The sequence below is a fragment of the Solea solea genome, chromosome 10, assembly GCF_958295425.1.
Source record: "Solea solea chromosome 10, fSolSol10.1, whole genome shotgun sequence".
NCBI lineage: Eukaryota > Metazoa > Chordata > Actinopteri > Pleuronectiformes > Soleidae > Solea > Solea solea.
The window spans coordinates 11485128-11509185 of record NC_081143.1 but is presented as its reverse complement, the minus strand read 5'-3'; the positions used below and the strand labels follow the sequence as shown (position 1 = coordinate 11509185).

At 38.9% G+C, this 24058-nt stretch overlaps 1 protein-coding gene across 2 annotated transcripts in view; it reads left to right on the top strand.

Annotated features, from left to right (window-relative positions):
- Positions 1-24058, top strand: part of sorcs3a (sortilin related VPS10 domain containing receptor 3a) — a 265119-nt gene that overhangs the window by 117226 nt on the left and 123835 nt on the right. The gene's annotated exons all lie outside the window — the stretch shown is intronic.

Sequence of the window (24058 nt, the reverse complement as noted above, 5' to 3'; positions counted from 1 at the left end):
TTCCCTCACCTAAATACAGAAAACCATTACACACAGAGAGAGAGAGACAGAAAGAGAGACAGGAGACGAGACAGATCACCTGGCAACGACCTCATCCAGGAGTGACATCCTCTCAAATTGCATCATTTTGCTGAGCATGCTCACAGGCTGTGTGATATTTCACAGGTCAGTGCCTATAATAAGGGGCCTTCTCTCTCACAGAGACCCACCTGATGTCTGTGACCTTTTCCAATTGGACTTAGTATTTCCCCTCAAAGCGTCACCAAGCTGGGCTCCCCAGAACTTTTTAAAAGCCCCTCTGTGACAGCGCTCAGTGGAGGATGTGACTGACCCAGCTGCTGTCAGCTAGTCCTAATATCACACTATATATATATATACATGAACAATATTTGAAAAATATGGAAAAGTAAGTTAACGCTACTGTGTATACTATGTATATATGATATCTGAGCAAATCAGTTAGACTACATGTTATTTGGACGAGGAAATCTGTATTTAAACTGTGTGTACACATGTCTTTACACACAATTCTAGGAATTCATCAATATGGTGCTTATGTATATTACATTTAAATAATGCCTTGACTAAAGTGAAATCATTTATCATCATAATCAGATCCATTTGACTCAGTTCACTCAGTTTACAGTGGAGTATATGATATGAGAATGTTCATATCCTTTACCTCTGCATCACTCGGCCTACTAACGATATTACCAAGTGTCACTGTTGGGCACGTAACAAAAAAGAATCAAGATATTTCTCGACTCAGGGGAAACTGAGGTTGGGAAGCACATTTTATCACAAATACTACCCCTATTCTAGTAATACAAAGCTGAATGCAAATCGGTGAAGTATTCCTTTAAATATTGGGTTCTTATCATTTCAGTCACTGATCTTTGTGACTAATTTACTTCTGGGTTTTAGGCAGTATTACATGACTGAATATATTCTAATACCCTAATATGTGAACAAAGTACGAGGGTATTTATGATTGATGAACAGTAATTTTAGCACCTACACTATCAAAAAGCTGAACTATCCCTTTAAAGTGCTGGATTGAAATGTGGCCTGAGCACACTCTGACCTTAAAGGTGACATCGAATGCTTGTATCGCACATATATGTTAGTTATGGAGGTCTACTTACATATATTAACTTGTTTTCATGGTTAAAAACCTCCTAGTCGCTGCAAACGAGCCGATCAAAATATCTCCTCACTGACGCTCTGCTGTTTCAGACCAAAATCACACCCCCAGAAAGTGGACTGTGCTGTGATTGGCCAGCCAACGAGAGCTTTCCCACTGTCCTGTGATTGGCCAGGTACCTGGAAGTGACGTAATTGTTAGGCCAGCTCTCAGATACACAGCTCCCCCTCTGGCACGGTGGATGCTCTGCATCTCAGCAGCTCTTCTTCTGCGGTTGAATGTACACAACCGGATGTGCCCGGACTAGTGCCCGCACCAGGAGGCGCTACGGTGGTGAGAGGAGTGGTGAGGTTTTCTGATGACATCATCAGCATAGGGAAGTGCCGATCCGCTTCGCAGAGCCCAGGAAAACAATAAAACCCTATTTTCTCAGCAGTGGCTGAACTGTTTGTTCTGAAACTTTAGGGTTTCATAAACGAGGTAATGACGCAGATACATACACAAACGCAGCGTTAATTAGAGCTTCCGGTCTATGTTGCCTTTAAGGTTAGCACCGGTGGCAAATCATGTTTGCAGAAAATACGGCCAAAGCAAAGCAATAAAAACAATATTTATCTGAAGTCCTTCAAACACAGCAATTAATAGAAAAACAAAAACTGGATCACTGGTCATTTACCAGCATCCAGTCTTGATCTAAATATTTGCAAATGCGGCTGTACATATCAAACATTTTTATGTTAACTTTTAAAAGCCAGACCTTGAGAAAAATACTAAATATCATGTACTCTAAAATTATTTTCACATGATTTACTGCAACCTCTTTGTTTTCCCTCGGTGCTTTACCTTGCAGTTAAGGCATAAATCAACCTTGGTGTTATGGAAGAGGTCATTTACTGCGTTCCCTTCTCACAATATTTAAATTCCTTCCTTTTTAATTACACACTCTTGGGCTTTTTTCCTTCATATCCTGAGGCACACACTTCTTTTTTTTCTTCCTGTCATAACAGCAAATGGTGGATTCCATCATGAGACTTTACGTCTGAAGGCTAAATATGTTTACTGTGCTTCAAGGGCGTCTCTCTGGCGTGTTTTGCCTTTCCCTAATCAGATCCGTCTCATCAGACATCCTGTGATTAAAAATGTAGTTTGTATACATGTGCTTAACAAATGCCCCACCTATTAATGTGCACCTACAGTATCTTAAGAACGTCTTCACTGCCTTATCTTAGTGTAAGGCGGCCTTATCCAACAGGAAATGGAAGTTTGAAGTTTGTATTCTTAAGATATCACAGGCACAATTAATATTAGATCCACAATACTGTCCACATGTTGTTATTATAAACGATTACAATAATAATAGCTGCATCTCTAATGATTTGACATAAAGACAGAAGAGGTAGAGAACACACGGCAAATGTACAAAATGTCCTGTTTGTCAACAGACAGCAGTGGCTAAGCCTGAGAGTAAAGCTTATCTGAACTGACACAAATGTTTCCGTGGAAGACAGAATTCTGACATCACTTCCCCGAAGTGTCGCGCTGGACGGAGGTGGCTGGTGATGTGGCTGCTGGCGTGGCTGACAAAGCCACTGTAGGTACATGTGTTTGTTTATTTCCAATTGCAGTCAGTGCCACCGCCAGAGGTTCATATGTTCTGCGATCATAGACTGCATAAAAACTGGATGTATTATTATTTATTTTGGATGAGTCTAACTGGTAACTGTCCAGGGTGTGACTCTTGTGGCCCTCATGTGGAGGATAAAGCGGTAGAAGAAGGACAGATGGAGTCTAACTGGGAGGTAAAAGTTTGTTGAATAGTCATCAGGGCTGCTTAAATAAGTCAGTTTGGGTGGAAGTCTACTGAAAATGACTGATTTATAACATAAATAAACCTACCTAATTGATTAATAACATAAATAAACCTTACGAGTTAATGATCTCAGTCGCTACTTTAATTTCTTCTTCAGTAAAACATGATGTAAATATTGTAAATTACGTTCCCAAACAGAAGAGGAAGTATAGCACATTATGTGGGTTGGGCACCGGTGCCATTTATAATGAAAGTCATTTTACTTTTACAGCTTAAGCACAAAGTGCTGTCCAAATAAAAAGTAATATAGAATACAACTAAGAAGACTTGGGTTAACACCTATGAAATAATGTGCACAAATAGAAACAAATCTCATTAAAATAGGACATTGAAGTTATTAATTATTTTGTAATTAATAAAAACATTTTTAAAATAAATATGAAAGTTTAGAAAACCCACACAGTAAAAATGCTAGCGTTAAAGTAAGAGCCCATTTAACACAACTTAGAACCTAATCCTAAAAAAAATGTCAAATTTAACTTTTCAAGTGTTAAAGTAACACAGTATGAGTTAAATACAATCTGACAGTAGTTTAGATTGTTTATTTGTTTAGATTGAATTATTATAGCAATACATTCATTATTCCAGAATGTATTTGGTCCTAATTGGAACCATTTTATTCTAAGTTTAACAGCAAAGTTTTCTGTGCCTGTAAATCGTACAAAAACAAGAGCCAGAGTTATAAAAATGTGGATAAAACTCTAAAAGGGAACTATAACATAAACATTGAAAATGAACATGAAAACTTTTGTACAACCAAGGCAAATGCTACTAAAAATGAAGAATAGAATTGCTATAAAATAAAAAGAAAATAAGGAGTCTGGTTACAGCTAACGGCTCGTGAATTGTGTTATTTGTCATATCACAGAAGGAAAGTTTTTAGTAATTAGTACTTTTCATGTATCTGAACTTTACTTTGTTATTTAGTTTCACTTTCACTACATTTTCCTCTTACTATCTCTGTTACTCGTTACTACCAAATAAAATCAGGGGAAGAACAGTTTGTATTTATATTACATTTTTCACCCATTCACACATCGTTCACTCACATTCACACGCCACAACATGGGTTTAAGTGTGAGGAATTAAACCCGCAACCTTCCAGATGAAAGACAACTGGCCCTACCACTGAGCCACCATGGCTCAATCCTAACGCCTCACTTTTCTAATACTTTTACTTCTAAAACTTAATCACATTTTATACCAGAAAATGACTTTTGATACTTAAGTACAATACGTGTCATGGACTTCGGTCTGGGCACGGACCAAGTTATGGTTCTATCCGGATGCGTAACCAACTTGTGATATATTTATGACAAAAATGTAATAATCTTCATTGTTTTGTTTTTTTTTTTTCTCTCCCGACGGTCGTGGCTACAGACTGAAGTAGAAGTAGAAAAGAAAGGCACTTATTATTTATTGTATTAACAGAGAATTTGGTCATGTTTTCTTTTACTTGCAATGTCGGCCACAAGTTCATTGTGCTAGCTACAGGACTCATTTTATGGCACGGACAACGATTACTACATCATATTAAAAGTATCCTATAGAAATGATAAGAAAATGTGCACTGTTGATTTATTTACAGGTGTTGGATGCAATTGAGACATTATGAGGTTCGGACGTCTGCTGCGAGGACATTTTAGTCACCGGACCTCTTTGAATTTTAATTGAGTACCCCGGCCCTAACACTTACTTGGCGAGGCGTTCCTCTCTGTGAAACGCTGGCTGAGAAGGAGGCGATGATTTAAAGCTGTTGTCTCCATTGACAAGCGTGTGAAGGGTGTGAATCCAAAGGAGTTATGTCAGATATAAATCATGATGACATTGTGACACCACTGGAAAACAAATATATATACAGTGTATAGAGATCTGTGCACTATAGGAGGCAGAGTTAAATAAGAGAGATGTTATTTTTCACAGTTTCCATTTTAGCACTTCAAACAGTTTTATAAAGTAAACCGTTTCTCTTTTTTTTTCTCGGAGTATCTCCGCGTTTCCAAATGCCACGGGATAAATACGTTGGAGGAAATGAGGTGTGAAAGTACACCTGACCCCCGCGTCTGTGTTCTACACCTCTAACAACCTCCCAGTAGGTCTGCACTCACAGAAAGTGGGACAGTGGATTAGATACAGTTCAGAGAGAATATACACCTCACTTATAAGGTGGTTGGTTTTATAAATATAGCAAATATTTCTCACAGTATGGACGAACAAAAGTGGTCCAATGAAATGACGCCTTATTAAAAAGAAGTCAAGCACACACCTGGTTTTATTGATAAATAGTTAGATGGTTATTAAGTGGAGTGAGTTGAAAATATGTAAACTCTGCCTTTATCTTCAAAATGTGCTCTTACAGCAAACTAGTTGACTTAATAGATTTCTTTCATATTTCTTCTTTTTTTTTGCTTCTTTACTTTTCCTCCAAAATACACTACTTTATTATTCCTCATGTTTTTCTATATGCAACAATGTCCACTTGCCTTTAAAGATTCACAGCTTTCCTTATGTTTTTATCATCCGAAACTGTCCATTTATGTCTGTGAATGCTATGAAGACACCAGGGCTGTTTTTTTTCTTATTTATTATTCGTAAACAAAGATTTCAACTTCACACCCTTGAAATATGCATAAATGTTGCATTGGCCTCATGATTTCCGGTCACTAAAGTGTTTCTGGAGAAAAAGCACGGTGACATCGACATTTCTCAAATGATTCTCATTGACTTTGGGATCTTAAATATATAAAGTGTCATGTATTTATTTATTTTTTTTTGTATTTTCTTCTTGCGGTCTTCTTTGATTGTGTACTCAAAGTTAGTTTCTTTACTGTTTTAAAGTAATAAAGACACAAAAGTGGAGATCTAATGTATGTTTACTAAAGTGAACATTATTACCATTTTTATATGGAAGAAATAAAAACTTTAAATTAAAGAGAAGTACAGAACATTATATTAGAATATTAGATAATAATTTGTCATTATAAACTTTTCAAAACTCACAATGATGTAATTGCATAATCTACAGTTTACTCCTAAAGATGTCTTGTATTATTTACATGACATGTCATGCAACACCCGATTCCCCCTTGTGTTATTTCACTGCTATGAAAACAAGGAATATTGAATAGATGTTTGTTTGATTTATTCCAGTTTTGAAAGATGGAGTGTTGTAAAATAAGCAAAAAGAATAATGCAATGCAACAGTGTCTGTATTTCCCAAATACTAATCCAATAAAATAATGAAATGTAGTCAATCACTGCAGACGGTGAAGCTCAGCTCAGTGGTGAATCAGTATTTACACAGCAATGAGCTCAGTTGTGTGTTAAAGGAGTTCAATCTGATTTATTTGAAGGCAGACGTAGAGACGTAAGTCAGAGCCTCGGTGTCCCACATCACCAAGCTTGGGTTTTAGTTTCAGCATCAGGTGAAATACAAACTACAGGCTGCTCGTGCACTGCAGCACCAGCCTGATCCACGTATAAGGTGGATATACAGTCAGTAAGTCTCCTCCATAACTGACACCTGCTTCGTATTTGCTAACGCTTGAGACCATTGCCTCAACTGTTTCAAACAACAAATCCACTAATGACGAAGCGTACTCGCTGCCTCATCGGCCAAACACATGCTTGATGCCTGAATGCTGAGAAAATGCAACAGTAACCTGGGAGCTGCTTATGAAGCGCTCCTCTGTGAAATGTCATGAACACATGAACGGCTTGGGGTTGTGTTGTTACTGGTATGTTGCAGTGATTATAGAGTGTGTCATGCGAACTCTCTGAACTATCAATTTGAAAAGAATAGATGTCGTTCGTTTTCAGGCTTTTGTGAAACAGGATTTAATAGTTTATGGATTCAGTATTTTTTTTTTTTTCTCTCTTCCTCTTATGCATTCATTTTGGAGGAGGAACTACTTAAAAATCAAACAAAAAAAAAATGAGTATGGGTTTACATATTTAATCTTTATGGAGGAAGGAAGCCTCATTTAGATTGAAATCTCGCCCCAAGAGAGACCAGGGAACAAAGAACAATCAAAGACAAACAACACACACAGATACAATACAGAGAAAAATAGATGAGGGGAAACAGTTACAAGAGTCATAAAATACTTCAGATAGAAAAACGACATCTGATAATAAAACTTAATTGAATTTTAAAAGCCGTCTGAAGCTCATTCCCTTCTTAAATTGACTGCAGCGGCAGAAATGCCCATGCATGCATACATACATACTTTGATAAGATAAGATAATCCTTTATTAGTCCCACGATGGGGACATTTACGGTATTACAGTAGCAAAGACAGTACAGGTAATAAATAATAAATGTGCATTTCCACATCTATGAATGTTGCAGTGTTATATAAGCACATATAAACAAATAAATCACTCACACATGCAGTTGTGACACCTGTCTGCAGGGATTGTGCAATATTGCACTTATAATACTGAAAGTAGACTTTCCTTTTATGTGTTTTATTTCCACCATTTTCATTCAGAATCTATTTGTATTTGTTATATTTTGCAATTTATTTGACTTTTGCACTAAGTAAATGCACTTTGTTATGTGTTACAATGACAATAACGATATTCTATTCTATTCATATATCTTTATACATGTTGGACCTCTGAACACATGAATCCACCACCTTTGACAAATACTTTCACCACCTTCACCTTCAACCTTCTTTTAGCACATGGACGTCCATTTCCCCGTGACCTCAGCATGTCAGATATGATCACTAACGACACTCCAGAGGCCTCGTTGGACTTGAACTTACCAGCCACTGTGGTGCCACTGCCACTCTTTAGAAGACACTCTGTAATCGTCTCTCCACAGATTTTTTTTTTTTTTTTTTTTTTTTCTTTCAGGACCTGAATAATGAAGCAAAGTCACTTCTGGTTGTTCTTTGCCCACCAGACTTGTGTGGCTGACAGATGCACACACTGCAGAGGAGGTGCGTGTGTGCCGGAGTGAGAGATAAGCTTCTGGTTGTTTTAACCTCAGGATGAGGCAGAGAGGAAGTGGAAAAAAACAACAGGCCCTGTACGATGACTAAGTCATAAGACGATATATGGATCGGGTCAGTGGTCGACGTTTGTGGTGAAAAAGAGGACGATGTGACGAGCAGATTCTTTTGTTACCTCAAAAAGTCCTTTTGTACCTCATTAAAAAGTCATCATGTCTGGGAGGATTTTTTTTTTTTCTTTTTTAAACTTTCATACTTTATTTAAAGATTTATTCGGTTCAAAAGCACTCCAGACAGCGGTGGGCAGGCATGAGAAAGATATATGCTGTCATTGTTGAAGGGGAACACGGACAGGGAGTGGGTGACACGACAAATGTTGTCACGGAGAGCGATCTTTGGAAGTCAGCATTTCTGTCCCACTCTGGCTGCTCCATCCTCCACCACTGCGTTTGTCTGACATGGTGCAATGATGCGGTCAAGGCTATAGTTGGTAAGGCCTGATGATACCATGTTTTTATATTCTTATTGTTTCTGTATATCACCTCCTCTGCTCTTTCTTCTTTCTGCTTTGCTTGTTTACATGGATCACGCTCACACATGGTTGTTGTTTGAAATGCGGTGCTTTACGCCACTGGATCGTCTTGTGTAGACTTTACATGCAGCTAGCAACCACATTTTTCACACATCACACAATCTTGCTTTTTTTTACTCCCCTTTCATTGTATATCCCACTATTACAGAAACAGGGATTTTTGGATACTTCACAAAATAACCTAATATATTTAAAGTCAGTTTGGCATGTCGCTTGCTGTTAAACAGCCTTTTCTGTCTGGAGACTAGAAACTACTCCACTTGATACCTGACACAGGACACGCTGGTCCACTGGTACCTCATTTTGGTAAATTTATGTCACTAAGTTTGTCATAAAACCCATTTGAACTTACTGAAGGAGGAAGCAGTGGATCAGCAACTCGTGTTTGTAGTGATATAAAATCGATGATTTTCTGTATGGACTTTGTGACTCAGGGTTCCTTTGTTGACATCAAATTCAAGTACTTTTCAAGGACTTTTCAGGTCCAATTACAAAAATCCAAGGACTAAATCAAGCCGCTTCGCCTGATCTTACTTGCTTATTGTTCTGCATGGAATCTTGCGTCAACAGTGGAGAGAAACAGTGTGCAGTGACCACAGCACCACTAGTAATTATGACTCGATGTTTGTTCTGCGTACGTACAACAAGCAATGCAGGGCACATGTATGTTGAGCTAACGGGAGCAGCTAAGGTGATGCATTCAAAGACCCTGGTAAATGTCATCACTGCTGCTTGATCTACAGCAGGTTGAGCTCAGAAGAGCAGCTTTAACATGCATTCAAGAAACCTTGTAAATGTCATCACTTCTGCAAACACACTAACTTAATGTGTGCTGCTGCTGCCAGAGTGTGATAATCGATGAGAAGACCATGAATTAGGTGTAGAAATGCAGTCATTGATAAAACATATAAAACAGTATTTTTCTAAGTGGCAAACATCTCTTTTTCCTTGTGTTTCACTGAGAGCAAGCCTCCATGTATCAGTATTAGCATTATTCCTTTAATACACATTCATGTACACACACACACACACACATAGATATGCACATAAGCATTCTTCTTTTTCCGTCTTTTGAAGTCACATATTTTTTTTCTCTTCCTGCTTCACCGTCTCCTGTTCTTGTGGGTTGTGTTTTTTTTACACCAACAACTCTCCCACAGAAACACCTACACAGATACAATATCTTTCCATCTCAATGTGGCAATTCTCCAAAGTCATTTTCAATTATGGTTCAGTGGATTTTGCATTAGAGCAGTGATTTGCGGCAGTTGCCTCAGGTGAAAACAGGGGAAGATGTGTGTGTGTGTGTGTGTGTGTGTGTGTGTGCTACCTTTGAGCATGACTTCTGGTGTGTACGCGTCAGTAGGTGCATGAGTGTTCACAAGAATGCATCCCAGAGCGTGTCTATGTTCCAAAGATAAACTGAATGACATTGCGTGTATTATGGGATATATTGTACTTGCTGATGGTAGCAAGTGATTATTGAATCCTGCAGCTGAAGTCTGCCGTCTCTGCTCCTGACGTTGAGATGACATGTAGTATCACCATTTTTATTCACCGACAAATATCAGAATGTTGTTTTTTTTTTTTTGGGGGGGGGGGGACGGGTTTATGATGCTGAAGATTTTCATTTCTGTCTCTGGACTCACAATAATTCCATTAGTGGGTGAAATCTGATTTGCAGCACTGCATTACATGCCAGTTTTGGCAAGTGAGACTGGGATATCACACTCCCCTCTGTCTACACCACTGTGTTTTTTAATGAATTCTTGTTAAATATCACATCTGCTGGCTGCACATCCTTAACACTGGCACTGTTTATGAGTAAATACTTTTCATGTCACGTCACAGGAGTGTTGAAACTGATTTCACACCCTACTGGGAGGCATTGATGGAAATCAAAACGTGTGTCCCATGACGGAGTATTATGGCCATACGGAAGAAAAGAAAGTACACTTTTGAGAATAAAGTGTCTCTTCTGGCTTTATTAAAGGGCCCAACTCATTATGGCATATTGATTCTTATGAAAACCAGAAGCTGTATGGCATTGCGACATAAACAGTATCAGCTGTCACAATTCAGCATACTGTCTGTTTGGAGAGACAGACAAGAAAGCGGGAATTTAATGTACATGTTGTTTTGATGTGAACAGGGACAGTATATTTGTCGAAGGCTCAAATGGAAAAACTCCATATTTCCAGATGTTGCCTTTGGGCTCAACTTCTTCCTAATCAAACTCACAAAATACAGTACATCATAGTAATTGATAGTGTTCAGAAATCTAATATTATTGATGTGTGAAAGGGAATTTTCCGAAAATAAAATTCATATCATATCATTTATCATGTCATGTCATATACCTATAGTCTAGTTGTTGTTGTTATTAGTATAACATTATTTCTACCTGACTGTTTTCACTAATGCCTAGATAAGTGTTTTGGAGTAAAGCACTTAAAAAACAATTGGATGAATAAAGCTGCAGGAAAACAGACTAATTGCAGAGAGCAGTCTCCATTCATTCATTCATTCATTAGTGCTCTCTGCTGCTCAGCCTCACAGAGAGACTGAAGCTTTTCCTCTCATGCTTCACGTGAAACAGCCTCAGGACACAGACCAGAGAGGTCAGTGGTCACTGCAGGAGCCCACAGACAAATATTACACAACACTACAGTCTTCACAGTGAATGGTTCTGTTACAGTGAACAAGGATATTTAGGAAATCTGCATATCTAGACATGGAAGTATTGACAGACCGGTTAGAAATAGATTATTTCTAACTGAGATTATTAGGTAACTGATATCACACAACCAAGGTAACGCAGTCTGGCAGGAAATGATGCTGTTCACCTCTACAGATGTATATACTAGACAACAACTCTGAAACGCTGTCTTCATCACAAAAGTGAAGTGAGCTGAAGAAAATGGAGCACTGGAAACAAACACTAGCAATATATTTTGTGGTTACCGCTTGGTAAATCATGGACTCAGACTAGATTTACCAAAAACACTTACCGTTCCAAAGCCAGATTGTGTCCATTTGTTTCCCTCCAGGCTCTATCAGTGACTTTCTGGAGTAAGGTGAAAGGAAGTTAATCAGAAAGTTAAGGATGTCAGGAAACTGCAGGTCGGGAATAATGTCCTCGCCACCTATTTACAAACTTGTAAAAAGTAAGTCGGGGGAATTATAAGGTTCAGATATATACAGTCTCTCAAGTTTTGAGATATGAGTCGATCACATTTAAAGTGTGCAGTGAATTTTGACACACTGAATCCAACAAAGGTTCATGTGACGTCCAGAGGTCCATAGGATGAAAGAAAGGACAACATTCAAATTGGTAATGTTATACTTATATATCCTTTTTATTATTGACAATGTCCAAAAATAAATGGTCAATAATGAAGGACGTCATGTTTAATTACATGGTTAAAGGTGACATCGAATGCTTGTATCACACATATATGTTAGTTATGGAGGTCTACTTACATATATTAACATGTTTTCATGATTAAAAACCTCCTAATCGCTGCAAACGAGCCGATCAAAAATATCTCCTCACTGACGCTCTCGTCAGCCGCGCTGTTTCAGACCAAACAGTTGCTGTGATTGGCCAGCCAACGAGAGCTTTAAAACTGTCCTGTGATTGGCCAGGTACCTGGAAGTGACGTAATAGATAGGCCAGCTCTCAGATACACAGCTCCCCCTCTGGCACGGTGGATGCTCTGCATCTCAGCAGCTACAACGAGACTAGTTCTTCTTCTTCTTCTGCGGTTGAATGTACGCAACCGGATGTGCCCGGACTAGTGCCCGCACCGGGAGGCGCTACGGTGGTGAGGATTTCTGATGACGACATCAAATTAAGGAAGTGTCGATCCGCTTCGCAGAGCCCAGGAAAACAATACAACACTATTTTCTCAGCAGTGGCTGAACTGTTTGTTCTGAAACTTTAGGGTTTCATAAACGAGGTAATGACGCAGATACACACACAAACGCAGCGTTAATTGGAGCTTCCGGTCTATGTCACCTTTAATGTAATACAATGTGGGTATTATTGAGGGTCATTCTAAATAATGGAATTATTTAGAATGACAAAAATTGATTTTGTGCTCACCCTATGCTGAGATTGGCACCAGCGCTCCTCATGAGGAGGATAAAGTGGTGGAAGATGAGATGAAGGACAGGGAACATTCATGAACGTTCATAGTGATGTGCCAGATTGTAGCCATAGGCTTATTTCCTTCTATAGTCCCTATGGGCAGGTTGATGGCACATAAAACACATACATGCACAATATTACAATCACAACAGTAAGAAGAGCAATGTAAAGTGTTGGTGAGAAATGCCATTTATAGTGCAGTGTAAATTGCTTTTGTCTGTTATTGCATGCAGTTTATTTTGTATCTTGTATGTAGAGACCACACATATAGCATATTGTTCATTATGCTGTGTATTGCAGATATACATTTGGATGTGTCCACAGTCATGGTTTGCCCTCAGCCATTTCTTCAGTTGTACAGCTGAAGTTTTCACTGACTGAAGGTGATAAACTATCCCATAATAATGTGCTGCTTTTAAATGACACAGCATTCTGTCTGAATGTTCCTGTATTTGATGTCATCCCTCATCCTGCAGGGTTACACTTTATAATAAGGCTACATAAATTAAAAGTAACTGTTAATGAATGATTAAACTAAACATGTATCAATGTTATTCAGGTGCATTAAGGTATTAATGCATACATTGTTCTACTGTTAGCATCTCTTAACTGTCAATGGGAGCATTACCTAAGCTTTATAATTAAGCATTTCTTAACCAATATTACCTTTTTATTAATGCTCCTTGTGACCCTTATTGTAAAGCGTCAAATGCATCCTTTAACTATGACTTTATAAATGTATGGTGGTATAGAATAAATGTTTCTTTACACTATCTAAGCATTTATAAACCATTGTTAACTTGTATTAATGCTCCTCATGGCGTTGTGTGAACTATTGCTCAACAAAGACTTAAAAAATAGGTTAGCAATTAAAAGTCATACAAGAGCACAATTTACCATTTATTAACCATGTTAATCTTTAGTAATGTGACCCTTGTTTCCAGCTTTAAAAGGGACACAATGGACATTAATAGAAGGTAGTGATGGTTAATAAATGCTTAATTAAAATAAAGATAATCTGCACCCCTTTACATTTATGAAGTCATAGTTCAGGGATGCACATTTTACACTTTACAAGGAGCATTAACAAAGGCAAAGTATGCTTAAGTAATGCTTAATAAAGTTAAGTAATAATTGTTTTGTTGAAATGATACAAGGTGTCACCTTAACTTAATTTAATTTTCACCTTAACAGACACAGACATCTTTAATAATTGTTAACTAAAGAGAGGCATTTAGAGTTCATTGAAGCTTTCAATTGAAGCTTTTGAATTGTGTAATGCTGTATATGAAGTAATAACTTTAAGAACAGAATAAGATTAATAAATGGATAGTAAAAAACATTAAAAAATAATGTACCCTTATCACAAAGTGTTACCCATGCAGACAGACTTAAAAGTTTTAAAGTTATTAAAATGTTACACCTTGCATTTCAGAATAATGTTACACTTTTACCACCTGTGAGTGACCACCTCATTATACAGTAATCTATACTGTAAGTGAAAAATCATTAATTAGGAAAAGGGGGGTTTTATTGCAGCACCATCACTCAGAGACGTATTATTTTTATTTGCACTTTTAATGTCATGTCTGGTCAATTGATCGGTGCGAGCATAAAGGTGGCAGGCTCTGATTCTGCAGAAGTACTCATTAAAATGCCTCGTTGAGTGTGTACAAGTGATAAAATCCCCAAAAGAAATGGTGTTTTACGCCATCTAGTGGAGCAGCCAGTAGTACAGTGCTGACGTTCACTGACTATTGTTGCTAGATTTTTTTATCCAAAATGTCATAACTTGCACAAAAAGCTGCAAAAAAAAAACATACAAATGATACAAAATGTATAATCTTCAATGATTTCTTGCCAATTTTCTAGCCACTTGACACAGGGTGAAAGGTCACAACGCTAACATACATATTTATGTTTTCAATAACATGCATACAATTTAAGTTTACCAGACCATCTCTTGGAAATTATTCATTTAGCGATTCAGAATAATATTAGGTTTTACAGAAAATGAGTTACTACATTATGCACATATTTGCTCTTGTCATGATTTATGGGGTTATCTGGGTTATGGGTTTGGGTACAAAGTAGGTCACCATATAGAAAGTTTGGGAAACACCGATTTTGAATGTCCAATTATCTTCATCTGTGTGTTTCAGAGAAAGGCTCTCATTCGAAGCGAGATCAGAACCGGAACGACCTACTAGCCACCGCAACACAGTGTAGTGATTTTGATGGCCATTTTATTCAAAAACTATTACAATAGTGTGACAATAGACAAAACATTTCACTAAATGGAGGTGCTGTTAAACTGACGGGGCTGTAACTTACATGCAAACAGAACATGCTTGAAAGAGAAAGAGAAAACAGTTGAAAACCCCAAAGAAAACACAGACAGAGCATCATTTAAAGCCAGGATCAGCTCTGTACTGCTGCCACATAAATATATGTAACTGAAGAAAGTCGATGTATTGTAAGTGCAAAGGGAGAAAAAAAAAAAAAATGAAGGTTAATGTTCAGTTTGCCCAAATCTCCCCTATTCATTGTCAACCTTTTCCTGGTGTTTTGTTCTGTCAACAGATCTCTTTAGTTCTCCTCATGGTCACCTAAACTTCCCTGGATTGTATCCAGAGCGTGTGAATGGAGGACCTGTGGCTGGAGCGGAATTTGTTATTCCCCCAGAGAGTCTGAGTCCCTGGAACAAAAGACTGCAACAATTCAGACGACTGCAGCTGAAATGTCTGCAACGCGTTCAGGCGTCACTACCTCTGACCCTTCCTGCGCTGCATAGAACGCTTCAGTTCACCGGTGTTCAGAAAGGAAAAAAAAAGTACATCCGTCAGGGAGCGTTCAGAGTCTTGAGGCCTGATTTTGCCGCAGGATTCTCTGCTCATAGACCTTTTCCTCTCCGTGTCTCTCGGTTTCTGAGCTTCCACAAGTGTCTTTTCCACAAGTTGAGTTGTTGCTGTTTCACTTTCGATTATGACAACCACCATATGATTATTTCATCTCCGGAGCCATGATGAATATTGATTTAATTTGTCTTTTTTGCGGCGAGTTTAGAGTGAGAAGAGTGAGATCAACAGCATTTCTTTTCCTTGCAACAGACTTCATTTCTTTTTAATCCCCGCGTATGCTGCAGGGCGATGTGTTTTGTGTGAGGCTGACAAACACACGATTTGGTCGGCGTTTTCATCCCTCTGTCTTTGAAGCACATGGCTTTTTTCTCCATACCCAGAACATGGTCAGCGGTTTTGTAAAACACAACAACACTGTTCTTGCCTACTGGCAGCCATTTGGCAAAAGCTCACAAACATCTCTTAATGCAGTTTCCCACTGTGCATGTTTGATGTTCACACACTGCACTGTACTCCCTGTTTTCATGGCCCCATAAGCAAATGTACACCTCCAATTTGCACATGAAAACACCTCCACTGTGTGACTGTGTAGATATAGCATGTTGCACACTTGCACTACATATTCATTGTTGTTGATTTTGTTTTTCTGGTTGCTTTCATTTTTTTTCCTGCACTTACATTTAATTCCTTAGGGAAAGTATTCATCTGCATTTGACCCACCCTAGAATTAGGAGCAGTGGGCTGCCACACTGAGTAGTGCCCGGGGAGCATTGGGGATTGGGTACCTTGCTCAGGGGTACCCAAGCCCTTTTTTGGCCAGGTGGGGATTTGAACTGGCGACCTTTCCACTTGGCCACGGGCTGCCCATATATTATATTATATTATATTATATTATATTATATTATATTATATATCTTACTGTAAAATTGTCTACCTTCTTGCGTACATGTCTAATCTTATATTTTCTATTTCTTATATTCAAGAATTGTCTGAAACTGTCCAGCTGTAATCATTTCCCGTCTATCTGTCCAAATAGCATCATGGTGTTTTTGGATTTGTTTAAATAGAAAGCAACTTTACCACAATTTGCAATTTTTGAAAATGGAATTGCTGAACCAATATTATGTTACCAATTCACATGACAGCAGGGCATGTGGACCACCAAGCCCAGGAATCAAATCATTGACCTTCAGGTTGAAAGACGATTCACCCTACCACTTACCCACTGTCACACCACATTAAAATATTGGGTGTCCTTTAGAACAGCATTAAAACCACACACTTGTGACAGGAGCACCCCGTGTTGTGTATCATTTGGAGTATTTCTAATAAAAGTGTTAAACCCATGGTAGCTTTGCCGAAATAGTGCATTTTATGAAAGTACAAAGCAAATGTCAACACTATTAAACAATGGCTTTTAAACAAATGTGAGCTAATAATAATACATACATTTTTTTTACAGCAAATAGCTGTTTGTGTACTTGTATTGAAATTGTCATAACCTATAAGCAGTCTCTTTTGGACGTTTCCATGTTCACGTCACAGAGCAGCTAGAATCAGCCATGAAGACTCTGATGAGTTAAGTTGAAGGGATTTATTTGAATAAACTGTACGACATCAAGACAGGCATATACATGCTCTGATGCTACCTCCAATTCTGAAGCTCAGTCCTCAAGATGACACATATAATATTCGTTCTAACGGTCTTTAAAATATTTACTAGAATCCGGCCATGATTGCATTGTATGTATGTGTGAGTGAAAGGGTGAATGGCTTAACTGTAGTGTAAAGGCTGTTTGAGTGGGCATCAAGGCGAGAAAGGAGCTGTATAATCACATCCTTTCAGATCTGTTGTACACCGGATGGGAAGAGACATTCAAATCAAACAAATATGGAGGACTAAAAACAGCTCCTGATGTGGAACTGTGTTCTGCTACTTGTAGAGGGCCTCTTGGTCTTGCTCACTTTGTTTGAAGAACTTTGACTCAAATACTTGTGTATTACATTATTATTATGATACATGATACATTCCTTTAGGAGTGCAGCTAAGTATGGTTTGGAAGGTGTTTCTTCGAGGCAATGTTGAGTAAAGAAGTAGCCTTCCAATGTTTTGTGGTCGAGTGTGCTCCTGAGATAGTGCACCTCCAAGAACACAGTACTTCTAAGTCCGATTCATGGTCACAGACTTACTGTCCTCCAAAGGTCTGATTCAACTCCCTGAATGTATTTTACTGATAAGTCACAAAAATCTACTTTTTTTCCACTGCAAGCCTGACACAGACATTATTTCCACATGTAGGCTCATCTCTGTCTCAGCAGAAGTAGAAAAGTGTTGCCTGAACACTCGCTGAGGTACTGGAGGTACTTTTCTTCCCCCCTTCCCTTTTACATACATAGTGAAATGAGATGGTAAAGTGAGGAGTAAAGAATGTGAGCAATGGAAGAAACACCCACCAGTAAATTGGGGCAGTGGTCACGAAAGGGTGGACTGAGACTGCTTCTGACTGTACCTGTACCTAGAATACGCTAGAATTCATTGCCATTTAACATTAGACACGCCCCTTCACTTCCTGTCCGTCTTCTTCTCCTTGGCCTTTCACGCAGTGTGAGTTATTGGCTATTTGCAGAACTGCTGTTTAGTCTGTTCTTAATGGCCCTGAGATTGCGTTTGTTTCACTTATCTTCAATGTATTTTCATTCATTTATTTATTTGTACGTACTTTGGAGTGAAGACACGCAAGAAAATTAACTTGGACCAATTATAAAATCACCAAAAATCTGCGTTTTTAGTTTGTTAAGTTTGTTTGTAATTTGTTTCACTGAAGTAAATCCAAGCAAAGGATTGCAAACCAGAAAATCACAAAATAACACATTTACACTCACAGATGGAGGCGGCAGTGGGCCAACGACTCCTGTGTGCAGCGATGTGAAATCACCAATTTCCTCAATGGAGTTTGGTACAGTGAGTCTGTGTGTTCTGCGAAACACTAAACCCATTCTGCAGATATCGCAGACATTACTGGGCATGTCTTTTTATTGGCCAAGTGTCCTCACTGGCAGCCATGTGTTGCAGTAAGAGTGATGAGACTCCATGTCTCAAGATTGTCCTTGATGCAGGGGACACATTTCAGCGTAATCAGCACTTATTCAACCACACATTCTACCACTCGTCCAAAAACGCGAACTATCCCCTTAATGACTTATCAATACACAGTCTCACTTAAATAGTGCTTATGCGTGACAACCTGAGTTCTGCCTCTCAAGCCGTGTTAAGTTTACACATTCTTGTTATTCTAAGTCTTATTTGAATGATATTATGTTCTGTTATTTCTTGCTCTTTAACATATTTCATTATTTCATTCAAATGTGCATATTCATTAAAAAACAGGGATGAGTCTTATTTTGGAGACTTTCCTCTCGTAGGCAGCTTTTACTGATGAAAGCACACGACAGAACAGTTTCTCATCAGCATTGTAATTGCCGATTAATTTTCCTCTTCGGTGTGTCGCATATAACAAATTGCAGTGACCCTCTGTACAGCAGGAAACCTGCAAATATAACTCACACACACACACTCTGTGAGGCTCAGTAGGGGTGCAGACTAATTGCATTATGTTATATGGGACATTGTGCAAGGATCATTAAATTGAAATAGTAATATCTGGTTTCAGTGCAACTGTAAGTGAACATGATGTGCTTGTAGGTGTTGTCAGCACCGTGGTGGATACTGTACACTATGTATGTACTGTACATGTGCAGTGCATGCAGTCGCTCAGTGGTAGAGCGAGTCGTCTTTCAACAGGGAAGGTTGTGGGTTCGATTAGCAGCCCCATGAGTCTACGTGCCGAGGTGTCCTTGGGCAAGACACTTTAACCCCCGAGTTACTCTTGCCAACTGTGCGTGAATGGGTATGAAAGATGTGTGCTGCATATATGCGCTGTGTGAATGTGTGAGTGGATGGGTGTGAATGGGAAAACTGTAGTGTGAAGCCGCTTTGAGCGATCATCAAGACTAGAAGAGCACTATATGCATGTGTATATGTATGTACATGAACAAAAGATTAGAAACATTCAATGAGACATTCAAGTAAAGTGCCTGAACTAACCCTGCATAATAATTGTTATTATTATTGTTATTATTATTGTAGTGGCTTAAGGGCGTGTTTCCACTTGCTCGACTCGTGACGTCATAACCAGGGAAAATGCTGAACAATGCTGAACTGTAGATCAGTTAAAACGACTTAACAATTCTGAAAACATGGGTTTATCTCCAACATTTCGCAAAGGAAATGTCTATAATCTCATCATTTAACAGAGGAGTCTGGTGTATTTAGAGACAGCACTGCTGAACGCCTGCGATCAAGCGCGGCGAGCTGAATGAGAACCTTTTTTCAGCACAATCTCGGGTCGGGTGTTCTCGTCACTCCCACCCGGGTTTTCATCAGCATCCATTCTGTATTTATTTCTCCTTAGCACACACTTTCTCCTATGTGCTGTGCCGCACTCACTCAGCGCCGCTGCTTGTAAACTGCGTTTGGAGTGAGAAACTCCGAGAGGAAAACAGGATAGTTTATTTGTGATGCAGCTCATGAAATAAAATGCAGAAGAATCGTTGTCATTTAGAAATGAGATCACGTAGTTGTGAACCCGGATCGCGATTTTTGAACGATTTATCGCGCAGCCCTATTATGTCCCATGTGTTGTGCATTTGTACATATGTATGTACTGTATGCATACATACATGTACTACATGTTTGTAAGTGCGTATGTGCTTGTGTGTCCATGAATAATTGAATATAAGTACTGGTTTTTAAAGATACAATAATTCATTGTTTTTCCTACCACGGGGAAATGTGTTGTTACAGCAGCACAGGGGATTGTAAACGTAGACAATAAAGATATAATATAAACAAGGAATTAAAAATTACACACGGAGTTGCATCTACAGTGTATGTACTTGAAAATATTGCACATACATCAGTGGTTATTGCACAGATACGATCGTAGGTGCATGGGACTGGGACTCAGGGATATCAGGAAGGGACGGCCTGTGGTACTTCTCCTTCACGCACTCGGTGTCTGTCACTGGTTGCTGAAGTCGCTGCCCTGTACTGTGATGGGGCTGGGACTTGGACTGAGCTGGCCCTTTAAAAAAGTTGAAGTATATTTAGTATAACAATATTTAATATCAAATTTAGATTTTGACAGAATATGCGATGATATAAAATATTGTGAACATTCACCAAGTGAGAGTGAGAGACAGTTTCTTTCCTCATAACACAAATAAAAGCACTTACAGGATGAGTATCTCTTTGGAATGATGCAGCTCTAAACTATTATCAGTGGTACAATGACATACAGTATGTGAACATCATCTCTGCAAGGTTTGACTTAGATCAAGTGAAGCAAAACACAATTAGAGAGGTTTTAGTGCAGAAAGTACAGACGAGGTCTCATGTATAAAACTACTTGTTTCATTTTTATATCACTATTAGTGTTCTATAATAAAAAAAAAATTCTATATATCTATAATTCTATAATTATAAAAATAATGTATGTACGACTGAGCTGTATCCCAGTATGCAGGCCTGTATGACACCTCATTTCATTCATTAGAACCAATAGAATGACGTTAACATCGCCAAAATGAGATTGACAGCACTGTCATTCAATCAGAATCCGCCGGGATGTGACAGGGACAGGCTGCTGCCTTTGTGTATTGTACTGCTTCCCCCAGGTCCTAACATCTGTAAGAGACGCCCGGAACGATTTGAGTGTAACACAGAACGTCCGTCTGACCACATAGAGCATTGTTTTTGCTGTAATATTAACCGTTTTTTGACGGAGAAACATCAGAGGTTTTTACAGCAGTCGTTCGGCCGAGCGATTTCTGTTGTCTTTGTTCTTTGGCTTTTATCTCTGTGGTGCTTTGGGATAGAGTGTTTTGACGTATATCCTCAGAATCGGTGGAGTCTCTGCTTTCGTTTGAGTAAAGTGGCGCGGCGTTAGATCCAGAAATGTGGCGAGTGGGTTGACACAGCGTTGCCGTACGTGCAGTAATTCATTTAGTTGTTATTTGAGTCTAACCCTAACCTAACCTGACCCTAACACTAACCCTAACCCAGATTGGGGGACATTAGGGTTTAAAGGTTAAGGCCCAAATAGGAAAAAGTGATGTTTAAGAGAGCATGCTAACCCCATTTTTTTTTTATACACCCATTAGCTGTAAGCGTATCTTGTGAGACTTTTCAACACATTAACTGTATCATTTGAATAAAACTAGCTCCATCTTTAAGGGATAGTTCAGGATTTTTGGAAGTGCGGTTGTATGAGAACTCATAGTCGGCACTGATTGTCCATGTCCCCAGTCCTAATTTCCAATCCTTTTCCGAGCAAGGAGAGTTGCAAAGGCAAACAAAATGTTTCTGATAAAGAGTGAAATACAGTGCGACAGAGCAGTTCAATACAGGAGCAGACTGTATAAGTCAGGTCCACCTTATCTATGTGCCAGTCATCATATATTTCCTTTATGTACGGGCAGATCTTAGGCAGCCTGTACTCTAATAAATCCGCTGAAGGACCTGAACCAAATTAGAGCAAGGTGAGGATCTGAGGTTGACCCATTTACAGACGAGCCAATGCACCATCCCATAATTCATCACATATATCCATTTCAAGCTCATCTGGCTCGTCCTCTTGTGTTTATTTGAGTGTCATTTTAGAAACGTGAGCTAAGTGATGTGCATCGGGATGTGTCGCGATACAAATAAAACTGAGTTGCATTTTGAAAAAACTTGTAAGCACACTGTCTATTTTGTAAATCTCTCAGCTTTGAGATGTATCAGTGGGACCACTCTTGTGATTTGGATTCATTATTTTGCCATTTTCCCCTAATAAATTCAGCTCATTTCCATACTGATAAGCTTCAGGAGTGGAGTGAAATGGTTCTGGTGGTTGTCCGACGTTGATCACATTGTTAAAGAGTAAGACCCTGTGCTGACCTGCTGTTAATAACTATCCTGAGTGATCAAATCACAAGTGTTCAGGCCTGAACTCATTAAATTGTGTCATGAATTCATCTTTAGATCTGATCACAAAGGCCACATTCGAGGTGGTCTCCTGCTCTCTCTCTCTCTCTCTCTGACATAAATGAGCACATTCTCTCACAGAATCAGATTCATCTTTATTGTCATATTTTATTGTCATATTTTTATTGTCATATTTCTTGTGGCTTTCAATATATAGCAAATCCATCTTCAGGGCAGCTGAGAGACTTCCTCAGCTGAAATCCTCTGCTGTAAATGACAAATATTTTTCTTCTCTACACTCTGTCGACACAACTGTTTTCATGTATTCATTGCTGCGGATACTTCAACTCAACAAGTCACCCTAGGTGTGGAGTGTGTGGATTCTATGCTGGTCTCAAGTGGTCACAGGACAGGTCTTTTTTACCTACACTGTATGTGTTATCTCCAATTAACTCCTTATCATATGCATTATGGTGATGGCACCAGTGCTTACTGCTGTTAAGACAAAGAAAGAAACAAAAACATGTCCCTGTATGTGTGAATGTATGAAGTCTCCTCTCAGGAGGCCGATATGCAGTTTCACCGCCTCTGCTCCAGATCAGGATCAATGTCAGTGCAATTCTACCCTCCTCTGATCTCTAATATGCTGCAGAAATTATGCTTTCTGTCTGACTCATTACTGTGCTTTGTAATCATAGCAACCGCTGAGTCTCTCTGAGCTATTTGGGAATGAATTTGAATGTGAACATTCGCTGCAATTCCTCCGAAACTATGTTCCCATTGAAGTAGTACAAAGCAGTGGGATCTGATATAAAAAAAGAGAAGGAATGTAGAAATGGTTGTCCTCTTCACTTTCCTCATAACACAATGTCATCGACTGCACATCCAAATGAGAGCTGTGACACAGTTATGGATGGGTGCTTCTCTCCCCACAGAGAGAACTATTTGAAAATCCCCCTCTCAAGAATGCGGCTTTGATCGAAAAAGCAGCGGAGCCCAGTAAATGCTATAATATTCTTCTTGAAGGCAGATTTGGTAGTTACTAGTGATGATGGATTCATGTGGAGTTTCTGGGGACTAGGCTGGCTAACAGGCTCATTCCCACTGTTAAATTATTAAAGCCCACAGGGTTCAGGAACATCCACATGTTTTTGGCGCTCATTGTATTTTATTTCATAGTAGTTGTCAGAAGAGAATTAATTATTTACAGTGCCACGTCCCCAGATATTTCCCAATGGTTTGTGTTTGCTGGCAGCTATAGATGATTGGTTAACCTTTGCTTGTTCTATTGGCACAGGTTTCACTCCCACACAGTGCAAATGCACACAGTATATAAAGTATACGGCACACCAGCCTCTCTCGGCTTATTGCTCTACTGTAGGGCATGGTATTACATTGTTTTTCATCATTGTTCCGTGTCGCTAATCCTAGTTTACCCCACCATGAA